Genomic DNA, 16,571 nt, shown 5'->3' with positions numbered 1-16,571 from the left:
CTGGACCCTATGCACCAGAAGCCAGTAGCATCATCCTCCCCCTGGGGTGGTGACAGACACAAATGTCTCCAGACTTTGCCAAATGTCCCCTGGTGGCTGGAGCTGCCCCTGGTGGAGAACCACTGGGGGCTACATAAAGAACAAGTGGGTACAGGCAGAGAGAGGGCTACCTTATCTAGGAGACGGGACAAAACTCCATGCTTAATTCAGAGCGGAGTTGAAAGCCATCTATTTTAGGAGAAATAACTATAAGTATGAGCCCCCTTGCTAAGCAGGTAGGTTTATCTAACAGCATATGGAGGTTTTGTCTTATGCATAGGTTTAGGTTTACTAAGATATGTAAATTCTTCGTTAATGTATTCAACTTGTGATATGCATGCACCACCACACTTGCTTCTCATCGTATTCCCCCCGTAATCTAGTTGGGGGTCTTCTGCCCTGATGCCCTGGATGGTTTCCTCAGCCAGAAGCACCCACCCCCCTCCCCCGACATGCCCACATACTTGTTCCTCTTTAATGGTGTGTACTTTGCCCCCACGATGTCTCATATCACGACAGCCTAGACACCAGACCATCCGCTGGCCCATCCATCCCTTCAAACATTTACTAAACACCACCCGTGTGCCAAGCACCGAGTGCTAAGTGTATGGCTGGCTCCTACAATAAGGATCCTACACCCTCTGAAGGGAAGCCGTGCAGCAAGGACTCCAAAGCTAGGAGGACATTTCAGTCCTAATAAATGTCTTTAGAATATTTGAATCAAAAAATCTGTAAATGAATTACTCTAAATACACCAGAGGTTTTATGTTCTTTTGTCTCGAATGACACACGGAGGACGGGGACGGGGTAGTGTTTGCAGCATTGTAGCTTCTAAGGTCTTCGCCCTGCTCTGGCTAAGTGCTGAGGAGGCATGGAGAGAGCAAGGGATTTTTTTTTAAATGCAGCTTGGGGTTTGAGATGTTTTGATAAAAGTGGGTTCAGTGTAGACACAAAGAGGATGGTCAATTCCAGGGGGTGCGCGATGCTGGGAGGCGTGGAAAGCCCTCCCAGGAGTGGCCACGCAGGAGCTGATGCTCACAGGAGGAGGGTCCTTAGCAGACTGACCTGGGTTGATGGGGAGAAGGAAATTTCACCCACAGGAGACTGTAAGGGAAGGCCTGGGAATCAGTGAGGTGTCGATGTTAGGAAGTTGGAGGCAAGGGCGGGGGAGGGGGGCAGAACACAGAGACCCTTACAAGCCGTACGTCCGAGTGTGGACGTCTGTCTCACAGGTAGTGATATTTCCCGCCACGCCCAGCACCCAGCACCGCAGGCTTTTCTTCCAGCAAGTGTCCAGCGAACATGGGCTGAGCTAGCAAAGGAATGACTTCAGCCCTGCAGAATGCTGTGTGTGCCCGTCTGTAGCCCAGCCATGTGTAGATGCGTGTGCATGCGTGCGTCTGGGGTTTACACGGGATGGAAAGTACAGCGGGCGAGAGCCTAGTGCAGCCGCTGAACACAGCTGTGCCCCCCGGGCCACACGTTAGTCTACCTGTGTCCCAGTGGTTTCAGGGCAGCCCCTTCCTTACTCCTTAGCTCACCTCTCCCCATTAGGTGAAAGTCTTCGCTCCTTAAATGCAAGCACTCTCCTTCACGCCGCCCTCCTATCCCCTACAACTGAAGGTGTAAATGCTCCTTCTCTAAGGAAAACAGAAACACCAGGATGACGCTCCCTCCGAAGCCTTTCTCTCTGCCTTCGATTTAATTCCAGACCACAGCTCACCCTCTCCTCTCTACGACCAGCTCCCAGTCCCAGGCTCCGGCGTCATTCCTCCTCAGTCAAGGGGGCTTGATCTCCTTGATAGTAACTCCTCCCAGCGTCTCCTCAGCACCCCCAAACCACTCTCACTCCACACCATTACGTGTTGGTTAATTTATGTGTCACTTCTTAACACTGAAGTATCTTGTCCATCTTCTTTCCCCAAATAGATTGAAGCTGCTCGTAGGAAAGGGCCAATACCTTTCACCTTTTCCAATGTCTCACAGTCCTATGTACCTTCACAACACATTCATGTGGCTTCAAATCTATTTCTCTAGCTTGATTTCTCAGGTAAAGCTGTTTGGCTGTTTCATGCGATTTTATTATAAGCGATCACCAATCCTCTATGGAGGTATTACACATTTTAGACCAATATGACCAAACATTTCCCATATTAGTAAAATGAAAATAGTGCTTCTTGCTTTTCTGAACAAAGGACGACAATCAACGGCTGCAAGTCCCTGGCTTTCTCAGACACTGGCTTCTTTGAACTTCTGATGGTCATTGAGATGTCTGAGAGGATGACTAAGGGAGGCCTCTGAATCCCAACACAGAGGGATAATTCATAAGGAGTCTGTGAACTCCCATGGTTCTCTTGCTACAGAAAAGGACCTTTTACTCAACCGCGGGATTTGAGTTAGCTAGAACTGTATTTACGTTTGCAAACTAGGGACCAGAAACGTATACTGTTGACTTGGGACATTTACAACTGGAGAATCCAAGGTAATGACACTGAAACATTTTGTACAGAAATGTTACTAATCATAATGTTTGAAGGTTCATTACTGACACCTCCAGCCGATACAACATTTTTATGGAGAAAGACCTGTCTGGCCAGACAGATGAATGACTGGTAAACAAAAAGCTGGGGGACAGGGACTGATGTATTTTTCAACCCTGTGCAATTTACCAAAGTGTAGTCGGCAGTTCTAGTGGGGGTATAAATAGGTACCCTGACTTTTGGAAGGCAATCTGGCAAGCCTTAAATTGTCCATACCCTTTGGCCTTTTCACTTCATTTCTAAGATCAGCACACACAAAAAACCATATTCACAGGGAAGAAAAACCCTAAAAATATAATGCACTATTGGTGTTCGTTCCGATTCTATTTATGAGAGCCAACACACACATACACACGGGGAAACCCTACAGAACCTCCCTCAAATAAGGGAATATCACCCATGAGACTTTACTCAGTTATTAATGTGATATTTACAAAACAATTCATTATGACTCAGGAAACAGTTTACTGTGCAATTTTAATTGAAAAAAGATTATAGAATTTGCTGTGCAAAAATTCACCCTAAAAGACTATTAATATAATAAGGGTGATAGAATTATGGTGGTTTTCCCATAATGTTTCACATTTTCTTTTACAACCAAACATATTGCCTTACTACTAGTAAATAATTTTAAAAGAATATTTAGTAGAGTTGGTATGACCATAAAGAGTATTTATGTTTAATATTAAGTAAAATGTTACGTAGAGAATAAAGAGGATTCTCCATGATCTCAGATACATAAAAGATGAAGAAGGAGTGTGTGTGTGGGCGGGGGGCGGGGAGGGGGAACAGTAAGAACAGGAAGACCCAAAATATATAAAAGAAATAGCAAATATTTACAAAGTTGACCCTCTTTGAAGAGTTTGTAGTTAGAAATGAAAGGTAATTTTTAATCCTTCCTTTTCTCTTTTCCAATATTTTAAATCAATGAGATTATTTACTTTAAAAAAATCAATACTCTTTCAAATAATAAAACCTAAAAAGCATTTTCTTCAATCTTGACTCCTTGACCACTAGATAAAATATCCTCTTGGCAGATCAACAAGACCTTTATTTTTTTTAAGATTTTATTTATTTACTTGAGAGAGAGACACACAGTGAGAGAGGGAACACAAGCAGGGGGGAGTGGAAGAGGGAGAAGCAGGCTTCCCACCGAGCAGGGAGCCCGATGCGGGGCTCGATCCCAGGACCCCGGGATCATGACCTGAGCTGAAGGCAGATGCCCAAGGACTGAACCACCCAGGCGCCCCTCAACAAGACCTTTAAAGAGCGTTCAGAGAACACATTCTGTTTCAGTACATTTAAAAGTTGATACCTTCTGGGGGCACCTGGCTGCCCTCAGTCAGTAGAGCATGTGACTCTTGATCTCAGGGTCCTGAATTCAAGCCCCACACTGGGGGTAGAGATTACTTTATAAAAAAGTTGATACTGTCTTTTCTTCTGTGTACTTAATGTCTATCCCTCAAGCCACAGTTTCCTCCTTGCACTTCAAATCTCAGCTGAGATCTCTATATAACACTGTGACCTCTGCTAACCCTTTGTTCCCCTGTCTGTCACTAGTAAATTCTCATCAGGTATGATTTCCCTTTTTGAAACAAAAGACAAACCAAAACAGTAGGCAAAATGTCCACTCTTGAGTCCAGAATTTCTGTCAAGAGCTGATGAGTAAATCTGTGTCAAACCCAGTCCTGGCAAGAGGTTAGGGCCGGTCCCTTACCTCTCCTGTTCTCGGTAAAGAGAAAAGAAATGGCTCTTTCACAAGTACCAGGACTCTGTTCCTCATATTCTTTCTGATGAACTTTGCAATGGGAGTATATGGCCTGCGGAATAATGACATTCCCCCCTCCCCAAATCTCCACATCTTAATCCCCAGAACATTACATGGCAAAGGGGAATCAAGGTTATAGATAGAATTAAGGTGGCTAATCAGCTGACTTGAAAATAGATTATCTGGGATCATCCAGGTGGGCCAATGTAATCACAAGGGTCTTCAAACTTGGAAGGAGTGAGGGTGGCCGCAGAGGGTCCTGTGACGCGAGATCAGGCACGCGTGGCATGCGTGGTCCTCGGGTGTCGGGCCAAGCTATGGCCGAGAGCCTGGGGTTTGGCACAGTGGACACTAATGTCCCCGGGCAGTACCCCACCCCAGGCTCTCTGGGTGTCTCTATGGAGCCCAGCAACGCACAAGCAGGATGGCCACTGCCATAGGTGTGGATGTGCCTGACAAGATGAAGAGCCCAATCCCAGTGATGTTCCTGGCCTGTGGCTCCTTCATCCCATCACCAGCATGCACCTGTGCCTGTGTGAAGTGGCCAGAGACCACCTACACCAAACCAACAGGTCCACTGGGGCAGGGGAAGGGAAGTAGGGGAGGGGCAGGTCCAATGGAAGAACTGGTTGGATTGGACCTTCTGCAGCTTTGCTGGCTGTTGTCACCATCACCATTATTAAAACTGCTCAGCGTACAAATTCACAGCATAACTGGTGGCATGCATTTCCTCCATCATATTCAGAGAGCTAACATGTCTTAGCCCTGAGACATGTGGAAAAGTCAGGTCCCTGGCCATAAAGTTGAACATTTCTCAGGGTCCACCACCCCTGCCATCTCACGTTGCCCATGAATGCTAAGAAGACCCGGGGCACTTTATGGGGCACCTGGCTGGCTCAGTCGCTAAAACATGTGACTCTTGATCTCAGGGTTGCATGTCTGAGCCCCGCATTGGGTGTTGAGATTATTAAAAAATAAAAAATAAAAATAAAAAAAATAAAAAAAATAAAAAGATGCTGGGCCCTTTATAGAAACTGTGTCTTGGGGCATCTTTCTGGTGCTCCCAGGATTTAGCCCAGTGAGGTCGTATTAAGATTTCTGAACTATGGAACTGTAAGATAGTAAAGTTGTGTTGCTTTAAACAAATAACTTTGTGAGGTGCCTGGATTAGGTGGTATTTAGGCATCTGACTTGATTTCGGACATGATCCCAGGGTCCTGGGATCGAGCCCCAGATTGGGCTCCGAGCTCAGCAAGGAGTTGGCTTGAGGATTCTCTCTCTCTCCCTCTCCCTCAGCCCCTCCCACCGCTCTCTCTAAAATAAACAAATCTTAAAAAAAATAAACCAATAAATTTGTGATAAATCATTATAACAGCAGTAGAAAACTAGAAGAGCATGTAAAGTTACAGAATGAAAGCTGAGAACAAATCTTCTGCTTTGGATATTTTACAATAGGATGAAGGCAGGAAACCGTCAATTTTCCAGCCCTGATTTCTAAGTAATGTGTTACTTTTTTTTTTTTAAGTTGCAGTATATTTTGTTGTTCTTTTATATTAGTGTTACATGTTCATTCTTTAAATATTCAAAAATTATGGAAAGATGTAATTATGAAAGTGCAAATCTCTGTAACTTTACATACCCATTCCTTCCCCTGCTCTGGATCTAGCGAAAACTTCTGTTCATAATTAGAGGTAGACGACCTCATATGTTTTTCTACCAGCAATATCTTTAAGCAACTATACCTTCTTTGATAAAGGAAACAGTATTTACTTCATTCTGAAGTAGGCTAAACTTCATCCTAGGGAAGCAAATCTCAACTGGGGCACCCAAAAGACATTAGGCAATGTCTGGAGACATTTTCGATTGTCACACCTGGGAAGGGACAGCTCCTGGCATCTGGGGGGCTGAGACCAGGGATGCTGCGAGACATCCTACAGTGCATAAGACAGACACCACAACATAAATATCTGGCCCAAAAGGTCAGTAATGCTGAGCTTGAGGAACCCTGGTCTAAAGGGAGGCTGGAGAAACTATATCCTCGTTTAATATGGAAGAAATATTTATTTCATTCTGAAACCGGCATTAGGGAGGCACTTTATGTAAGGTATGTATACCTTACAGTGTGGGGAGAGTGCTCTGTCATGAGAAGGGTTCAAGCACCGCTAATTGGCCCCTCCCAGGGGCGCCGGAGGTGTGTGTGTGTTGGGGAAGGGATGGATGCATGTGTGTGGCCTGACTCCAAGGTTCCATCTTCTTCTAAGATAGAGGACTCCTTTTAAAAAAGCATCTGCAAATTTGCCTCATACTTGCTAATATCAAAACATGGAAAGAGAAAAGATAGTACCTACTCTATTCATATTATTTTCTCTCTCCCATATTAGTTAAGAGAACCAAAACTTCACCTGGACATTATCTCAAATGTCCAACTCTCAAGTGACCTCTGCAAAAGTGTGTGAAGCCTCTTATCTCAGGCATGGTCGCTACATCTCTTGTGTAATCATTTCACAGCCTAAGAAAAGAGATAGGGTCAAAAAAGCAAAATAAGAAGCAGTTCCCTGTTGTGGGAGTAATTGAATGAAACAGACACCGATAAGCCTAAGTCCTTAACAGCTGCAAATAAAATAAAATTAATCGATTCTACTCCCATTTTGGAAATAGAAACTCATCTGCATCCCGTTTCCAAACATTTGGCGTCCTGTATCGTGTAGGCCGTAAATGTTAAAAGTTACCTAAGACCACTGGGCAGTTTGCTGTCATCCTGGGAGCCTACCTGTACATTCCACACCAGTGAAACCACATCTCACTGAACTGGTCAGGTTGTAAGGGCTTTCACAACTGAAAGTTTATTCAAAGGGACAACCACTGAACAATAACAGACTGATGGGGGAACAAGGCAACAGAGTCATATGAGGAGTTGCTCAAGGCACCAGGGGTGTTGGCTCTGGGGAGGACCACTACAGTTCTACAGAAAAAGGACGCGAATGTGAACCCAGACTGTAGGACTCGGTAGCAGGAGCTTTTCGACAATTATCCTATTGAGCAGAGGAGGAGTTTAAGTCCAGTTCTGGGGACTCCCTGCAAGGATCCTGAAAAAGAGATTCCTGCACTGGATACAGGTAGAAGGGGGATGGACAGGCAGGACTAGGTAGCCCTAAACCTGAGGTTTAAGATCAGAAGCCTGTGAGGGCCAGCCTGGTAACTCAAATGAGCTAAACCGGACGTGAGTGACAGACAAAACAGTGGTGGGGACTGTGGCAAAGGAGACCATCTGAAAAGGAACACCACCATCCTGTTCCAGTTGATGCTGCCACGTAGTGTGTGTGTGTGTGTGTGTGTGTGTGTGTGTGTGTGTGTGTGTGTGTGTGTAGGGTTGAGAGCTCCATATTACCAGGTTTTTTTTTCCAAGAAAATCTGGAAAATCATATTTCTATGCAAAATCTCCTGATTTTTAATATTGCTAGATTTTTTTCAAGAAAAGCTGGAAAATCATATTTCTATGTAAAATCTCCTGATTCCTAAAGGATAGCAGCTAATTCAACAGTTTAAAACATTACATAAATCAAACAGAATAATTAGGCACCTCTAGGAGAAATGATAACTTCTCCCTTAAAGGTGCCCCAACCACTCCCAACCCTAAGGGACTTTCCAAATCCCACAGTCCCTGTCATATTTTGTCTGCAATTTGATTCACCAGACGAGCCACTTCAAGCTGAAATCAGGTGCTCTGGCCGATAAATCATTAATGGAGAAGATAACCAGGAGTCCATCAAGTCACCAAGAGCAGAATCCTCCACCGCACACCGTGTAAATGAGGAAGGACCTCTAATTTTCTTCCAAAGGGACACATCTCTTAGTAAGCTGCAGGTCAAAAGGAGGCAGGAAGGAGAAATAGGGTTGCCTCACTGTGGCAGTTAGTTGTCCTGTTCCTGCGAAGGTCATCCCTACCCTCGTTGGTAAACAACTTCAAAACTCTTCCCTGGCCTTCTAAAATTTCGTCAGTGATCAACCAGAGAAAGTTCAAGAGTCCCCTGTGAGAGAGAGTGCTTCACTAAGGGAAACAATCCTATTCAACTCTGGTTCACAGCCCTCTCCTGAAATTCTGCTGCCACGTATCGCTTTTCAATTATCAACAGATCTTTGCACTCAGATATCTGCACACAGCCGTATCCAGGACAAAGGCAAGCATGTTAACTTTCTTTTGAATTTTTATTCCAGTTTCCAGACTCAAATCTTCTATTTGGGGTTCTATCTAATCACGTTTAACTTCCCAAAGTAAGCCAGCTAGTATTGTAGAATTAGTTTCACTCCATTCTAGGATGCTGTGTTTTGTGGGTAACAGTTAAGATGTATCAACCTTCTGAACAGATCGAAATACGTTTTATGTACAAGACACATAATTTATTGTAAAGAATAAAAAAGTCAAAAGAATTTTATGGTAAATTTTTTGAAAATGAAGCACAGGAAATTCAAAGTCACACATCATTCGCAAATAATAGTAATGAAGTCTTATGTTACCTTCAAGAGTGTAATCACTAGCTTACTTATTTTTACGAAAGAAGTGGACCAGATGTAACAAAGTCATCGTCTCTAGGTAGATGGGAAATGTGAGAGAGAAGCATAAAAGAACTTCCCACTCGACCTCCTGAAACAGCTTCTGCCCACCTACTGCTACCACGGTCTGCTGGGTCACCATAATAAACCTGGAGCAGGTCTCCTTACTGCTCTTCTTCTCCTATGAGCCGCTCTTCACACTGCACCCACAGTAACCTCTGAGACAATGTGAATCACATCACGCCTCTGCTTTTGGCTTCCCACTGCACTTCAAGTCCCGATGGTGTACCTCAGCCTACGAGGCTCTGCATTACCTGGCCCCCGGCCCTCAACCTCACTCCTCCAGCCGCACTGCCCTCCGACTATGCGCGGAACACACTGAGCTTGTTGTCAGGACTGCGTGATTGTGGGTCCCTGCACCAGAACAATCTGTCAGTATTCTGGGGGCTCGTCTCAAGGTCATCTCTCAGAAAAATCTCGCCTTAGAGGGCACCTGGGTGGCTCAGTGGGTTAAACGTCTGCCTTCAGTTCAGGTTCTGATCTCAGGGTCCTGGGATCGAGCCCAGCGTCTGGGCTCCCTGCTCAGCGGGGGGTCTGCTTCTCCTTCTCCCTGTGCCCCTCCTCCCCACTCTTGCTCTCTCTCTCTCACTCTCAAATAAATAAATAAAATCCTAAAAGAAAAGAAAGGAAAAGAAAAATCTCTCCTTAAAACCCAATCTAAGGGGGCATCTGGGTGGCTCAGTTGATTAAAGCGTCTAACTCTTGGTTTTGGCTCAGGTCATGATCTTGGAGTCCTGAGACTGAGCCCATGTCAGACTCCACGGCTCGGTGCGGAGTCTGCTTGTCCCTCTCCCTCTCTGCTCCTTCCCCTGCTTGCTCTCTCTCTTTCAAATAAATAAATAAATAAATCTAAAAAAATAAAATAAAACCCAATCTAAGAAGCCGGGGCCCCTCCCACCTGTCCATCTCTCTCTCTCTCTCTCACACACACACACACACACACACGCACGCACGCACACACACATCACAGTACTCTACCACAGCATTCTGTTTCCTTTTCTCTAAAAACATCTAGTAGTATCTGAATTTACCTTGCTCACCCCTCGACTTGAGAATGTGAACTCCATAAGGACAGAGACCATATCTGTCGTACTCAGTGCTCTGTACTCAGTGCCAGGCACATAGTAGGTGCTCAATAAATATCTCTTGAAGCCAAAGAAGGAATGAACAAAAAACTTGCTCTAGGAATCAACTAGCCCATTTAATCCAATCAGTATTGGTCCTTAATAGCAGGCTTTTTCTTTCTCCTCAACTGCAAAGTTGTTTTTTGTTTGTTTTTTTAACTATAAGCCTATGTATATTAGACTGTTTCTATTAGTGTGTTATGAGTCATACCTGTAAAAATGGAGCAAGTGACAGTGAAGGCACATGACAGGTGCCTGGCTTCATAGAAAGAGGCAGTAAGAATCTGCTGCGCATTCCTTTAAAATATAGAGATTCCTCAGAATCCTGGGACAATGTGATTTTAGAAGGGGATGTTCCCCTTCAGGTGAAATCTTGGGACAATGTGATTTTGGAAGGGGATGTTCCCCTTCAGGTGCCCTTCACTCAATACTTTCTCTTCAATGCTTCACTTTCATGGAAATTTCTCAATGTCTCAAGAGGTCAGTCAAGCCAATTATCAGATGAGGCTTAAGATGAACCAAGGTATAAACAACCTGATGATCACCTTCCTTTCCAGGAAATGCCCGTTTTCTGGGGTGTCACTGAAAGGAGTACAGATTCCTAAACTCCAGCTGACATTCCTAAGGGGTCCCACGCCTGCTCAGGTACCTAGTTAGCACTTTCCTTACTGCTCTATGATGAGAGTCTCAAACAGGATGGTAAATTGTATTAGCGGGGGAAACCTCACTGCATATTCCTCACTACTGAAGTTCAAAGGGCACAGACATCCAATGGAGAGGAAATTAGAAACCAGCTGCCCAGGGAGGGGTCTGTTTTCGGGAAAGCCCTGGGGTGCTGGGCAAGCCCTTATAAAGGGATTTCCGAAGGGATTTTCCAACTGTAAAATGAGTGGCTGAACCAAATTAATATCCCTCACAACTCCCGGTGTCAGCCTTGAGTACAAACGGCCCAGTTCCATGAAAAGCATCACCATGCCGTCCACAGCAGCAACTCCTGCAGGAATGTCTGGGCAAGGGAAGGAACCCTCTGGGCCCACCGGCAATGAGTGCAAGCTGGGAAATGCCAAGGAGGTGGGTTCTCTCACCAGCTTCTAGGGGACCACCAGAATTCCCTCTGTGAGGAAATCTGCTGGGGTGCTGGCAGCTCACCCATGCCCTGTGGTGGTCAATACTTAATACCCTGGTCCCTGAGTTGCATAGGAGCCCACGATCTGGTCCTGAGCCTTTTGGGATTGTCAACACTTTAAGGGATACACTTTCCAGCTCCTACTTAACATACCAGTCTCCCAGCTCAGGATTCTCACTTGGGTCAAAGGTAATTTGCACAAGCCTGATTTGTTCACACAAATCTCTCCTAAACCTGAGCTCCTGTGTCCTTCAAAAAAACCCGGCAAGCTCCCCTTAAGGAGCCCCCCACACCTCTCCCTTCCTCATCACCTCTGCAGCAACCCCAAGAACCACAGGCCTGAATGCAAGCCTGACCTTTTCGTTTGGGGAGCTAGAAACTTCTACAGACCGTGATGGGGAAGACAGTGTTCTCTGCACCTGATTTTGTTTGACTTTTAATTTTTTAATTTTTTTCTTTATCCGCTTTTATTTTTTTTCCATTTAAAAAAAAATTTTATTATGTTATGTTAGTCACCATACAGTACACCATTAGTTTTTGATGTGGTGTTACATGATCCATTGTTTTCGTATAACACCCAGTGCTCCATGCAGTACGTGCCCTCCTTAATACCCATCACAGGGCTAACCCATCCCCCCTAAAACCCTGTTTGTTTCTCAGAGTCTATAGTCTCTCATGGAGAGATGAACAATGAGACTATGGACTTTGACTTTTTATAAGCAAGCTTCCCCTTTACTCAGGATAGAGCAGGCATGATCTTATCTGAGGCGCGGTGGGGGAGCTCCGGGATGTGCGGAGCAAGCGAGCACAACAGAGGTAGTGCTTTGTTCTTACAGTTCTGGTCCTACAGCAGCTACTCTGAACTGGGCTCCGGGAAAACGCAATACTCCGCAAAGAGAGGTGTTCCTTTGTTTGTTTTGTCCCAGCGGGGATCTAGAGATGAGAAATCTCCCCGTGTTCCCTGTTCCCCTGATTCCCTCTCGGCACCGAATTCTTAGGTTAGGGTTGCCTCCTCCGGGAAGGGTTTGAGAGAACTGGGTTCGAATTCCGTCACCCTCCCCGTAAAGATCCCAGCGCTGTCGCGAGGGGGAAGGGACAGCGAGTCGGCCCCCGGCAGGAGATGGTGCGGTTCCTGCCCCCCACCCCCAGTCCCCCACGCCCGTGGCCTTGTCTGCTCCGGGATCGCCGTCCTCCCGCGCCGCGCGGGTCCAGCCCGAGCCCATCGGGCCCCGCACCTCCGCGGCCTCGCGCCCCGCACCTCCGCGGCCTCGCGCCCCGCACCTCCGCGGCCTCCCGCCTCGCCCCGCGCTCCCTCCTCACCCGGGTGCTGCGGTGAGCTGCTCGCCGGAACCAGGGCCCCCGGACCGGAGCGCGCCGAGCCCGACTGCTCCTCGCCGCCAGCGCTGGGGGCCTCTGGCAGCCTCAGTCACCGCGGGCGCGCGGCCGGTGGGTGGGCTGCGCGTCGGCTTGGCCCTCGGTCCGCCCCGGAGCGGCGGGAGGAGGGACGGGGAGGAGCGTGTGGCCACCGGCCTCCCAAAGGCAGAGGCACTTGGGACGCCAGCGCGCTCAGGCGCACCCAGCACCTTCCCCGGGCCCGGGGTCCCGCCACCCGCACCCTCCGGTTAACTTAACAAGCCCCGGGGTGGACCCAAACGTGCAGAGGGCGGGGGCTGTGCCGCCCGATTTCTCTTCTCAGACTTCATTCTGATCAGATCTGCTCCCTGCTTCACTCGACATCGAGCCAACCTGGTCTGGCCTACCAACTTTCGAGTTACTCTGCTTCCATGTGTAATCTGAAAGACCGTGCCCATTCCTCAATTCCGTGCCCTGTGCGCTAGACCCCCGACTCGGAAATACGTGCGCTGGGCCCGGGCCTGGAAGGCCTGCCGCTGGCTCAGTTTCATTTCTGCGTGGAGCTACAGGGGAGGGCAATCAGAAGGGCATTTCTGACGCGAAATGCTGGAAGAAGGGGCAATCTCATAACTCGGTTTAATCCAGTTACTTGGGGTTTAACTGAAATTCCCTCCTTCGTTTTCCAATGCTTTCTCCTCCGTCCACCTTCTAACTAAAACGTACTCATTTAAAGCTTCATTTAGAGACTCCGGGAAAATAGTTGGAAATTCATGGGCGACCTTATGAAAGTTCTGTATTTTTTTAAATAGTGATTTTTGGGTTTTGGTGAGGTGACGGAACTGCGGATGAAATTTATTTTATTTTTATTCTGAGGACTCTATAGTAAGGCATGGATTATAGCTCATTTCTCACACTTAGTGGCATGACTTGGGCCAGTTTTTTGTTTTGTTTTGTTTTTTAAATCTCCTCAGCTTCTCAGTTTCCTCATCAGGAAAATGGAGCTAATCAAAATACATCAGTCAGAGGCTGAAATGCTAGGATAGAGCGGGCACCTGAGACACATTCACACTCTTACCTAATATCAGTGTTTTTAAAGAAGCGGTGACTTATTTAAACCTAACCATAGATGAAAATTTAAATAAAATTGTATCGGCTTAATGACATTTTCCTATACTTCCTGGGCTAACCTCCTGTGATATTAATGTAATATTAATATTAATATTAATACAAAAGGGTACATTTTGCCCTACTTAAGAGAGCTCTAAGGACCTTATCCTTTTGACCTTAAGACCAGATGAAGAAGCTGGAGACTCAGCGCCACAGCTATAAAGGTGGTGGACTTTGAAAGCAGGTCTGGAAGGCAGGTATGATATATTGTGTTTCTTTCAATGCCAGCTCTGTGCTTTCCCCATCAAAATCAGACCAGATTCTCTGCTGGGATGACAGTGGTTGGTTGATGACAGCAGGTTAGTGCCCTGAGAAAATATCCAGTGTAGGGTGGCCAGATTTAGCAAATAAAAATACAGGATATCCGTTAAAATTGAATTTCAGATAAACAACAAAAAGCTAAAAAACCTTATATATAAGTATGTGTAAGTATATTCCATGCAATATATGGGACATACTTATACTAATAATCCTTCATTGCTTATCTGAAGTTCAAATTTAATTAGGCATCCTTTATTTTATCTGGCAACCCAGGCCGGTGAAATTAATAAGGAATGGGCCTCACGTTCCAAAAGAATGGCAAGTTTTCACGGACATACAGATTAAAAAGTGGGTCTGATATGGATTTTGTTTTAATATTATGTAGTAAAGGGAAAAAAATTGTGTACTTGTTTTTATAAGTTGATTCTTTGTTGAGCCATTTCTTATGTCTTACTCCTATTTCTCATCAACATAACAGTGCTTATATACTTCTTTAATATAAGCAAAACTGATGACTCTCCCTTCAATCAAGATATTGGATTAAATAGTAATAATGTGTTTAAGAGTATTTTCAAATAGTATTTATTAAGGGCCAATGTATGTCAGTTACTATTTCAAACTCTGACCTGACGGCTAAGGAAATCACAACACAGAGTGCTATCTCATTAGGTAGACACAGGACTGCAAAAATTCAGAAAAGTGAGTTATTAACCGTCCCTGGAAAGGGTAGAAGTCAAAACTATCCTCGCTGCACAGGATCCAAGGAGAAGAGGCTCCAACACAGATGAGCAGAGCAAGGGAATTCCAAGATGACAGCTAGGCTTAGTCTGGAAGCCAACCTATCCTGATGAAAATAATAAACTGGAGGAGAAAATGGGATTCAATAAAACTGAAATTTTGATTAGGAACTTGGAAACCCCTGGGGCTCTTAGATGGTGATGGATGCAAAGGAAAAAAGTAAAACATTAAGTTAATTAAATTTAAAATTAAAAAAATTAAAAATAGGAGCTCCAAGGGAGGAAATGTCCAGAAAAGGCATACTACTAGTGTGACACAGCTTACAATAGATTGATTTTGGACTATTGGGTGGTATCTAAACACAGAGACGACATTTAAATCAGAAGTCCAAGAATATACTTCTCTGAATGGCCCAGAGAAGAAAGTATAATCAGAACTCTACTAGACTATAAGGAACAACATTCACGTAATTTCATAGTGGGAACATTGCTTATAGGTTTTCAGCTTTTAGAATCACCTTATAAACAAGCCAAAGTAGAATTAACTATGATTATACAAGAGAATGGAGATATGATTAATTTTTTAAATGTAAAAGTAAAGGTGGGTAGGTAGAAGGAGAAAGAAGTGGGAAGCAGGGTGGACAGAAGGTTGGGTTACTAAAGGTCTCATTTTAGAAAACTGAGAGTCAAGGGATACTGTTTACAGTTGGTAGGACAGAAGTAAAGTTCTAGCTGCGTAGTAACTCTGCTGTGGAGAGAGCAGCAGGGAGCCTGAGTATACAGATGTAATTCTATCAGAAGGCTCAGGGAAGAGAAAAGATAGGGCCAGTGTGTTTGTGAGCTAAATGCTCACTCTCCTACTAGAAATTAGATAGTGCCTAAGATGATACACCAAGAAATAATAGTACAGCATATTATTTTGGAAACACATGGAGATCACCAGAAGTCCAACAAGAAACACTGTTAAGAGTGATTATCTTTGGGGAATTGGAGTGGGGTTGGGGTGGGCTGAGGTGGGAGGGCCTGGTTTTTATGTTTTTGTCCTTCAGAACAATTTAACTATTTGAAGTATGTGCATGATTACAGTGACTAAGTATTTAAAACTTTTCAAGAATAAGAATGTGTGAAAAGGAAGGCTTCGCCAAGACTTTTGTGAATGAGTAGAAATGAGTAGAAGAGAAGTAGAAAGAGAGCAAAAGCGTGTGGCGTGCTGGGATAGAATGTGGAATTACATAAGCAAAGGCACAGGGCCTAAAAGTGAGCAATATTCCTTGGGAACTTGACATTCAGCAATTGGCAAGCCTCATAGATAGGATGGCACAGAAGGGAAGGATGACAAGGTGAGTTGGCACTACCAACAGAGTCTTCTGAGTAACGCAATGGGGTTTGGACTGTGAGCTCCTTAATGACAGGGTCTAATGTCATTTTTATTCCCCTGCATCCAATATGGAGCCTAGCACACAGTAGTTGCCCCCCCCCAAAAAAATGTTTTCTAAATGAATGAAAAATGTCCTGGGGCAATGAGGAACCATCAACATTTGTAAGCTGAGCAGTAGCATTACTGGTTTGTGGAAGACAGTTTTCTACTAAAAAAAGATGCATCGAGATTGGAGAAACTGAAAACAGGGGATGAATTAGGAGGCTATGGGGTGAAAGGTGATAGTATAAACCAGGATAGTGACAGTGGGAACTGAGATAGGAAGATCTACCTAAGCGATATCAGCAAGGGGTGAAGGAGACAGTAGAGGGATGAGTCCAAAATGGCCTTGAGATCTCTAGCTGGGGAAACCAGGTAGGTGATGGAGCCATTAACTGAGAAAGGAAACTTGGGAAAAGGAACAGATT

General features: G+C 45.1%; 1 protein-coding gene across 3 annotated transcripts in view; it reads right to left on the bottom strand.

Annotated features, from left to right (window-relative positions):
* The window catches only part of PLA2G7 (phospholipase A2 group VII), a 48,106-nt gene extending 35,308 nt beyond the window's left edge, over positions 1 to 12,798 (bottom strand). Inside the window, exon 1 of one of the 3 annotated variants that reach the window (XM_027601936.1) lies at positions 12,529 to 12,798. The gene's annotated coding sequence lies outside the window, so the exon portion shown is untranslated. The remainder of the gene's footprint in view (positions 1 to 12,528) is intronic. The other 2 variants (XM_027601934.1, XM_027601937.1) reach the window with 2 other exon arrangements.
* Between the last annotated feature and the right edge of the window lie 3,773 nt (positions 12,799 to 16,571).

The sequence above is a fragment of the Zalophus californianus genome, chromosome 7 (genome assembly GCF_009762305.2).
Source record: "Zalophus californianus isolate mZalCal1 chromosome 7, mZalCal1.pri.v2, whole genome shotgun sequence".
Taxonomy (NCBI): domain Eukaryota; kingdom Metazoa; phylum Chordata; class Mammalia; order Carnivora; family Otariidae; genus Zalophus; species Zalophus californianus.
The sequence above is the reverse complement of the archived record's forward strand: the minus strand, read 5'-3'. Positions and strand labels throughout refer to the sequence as shown.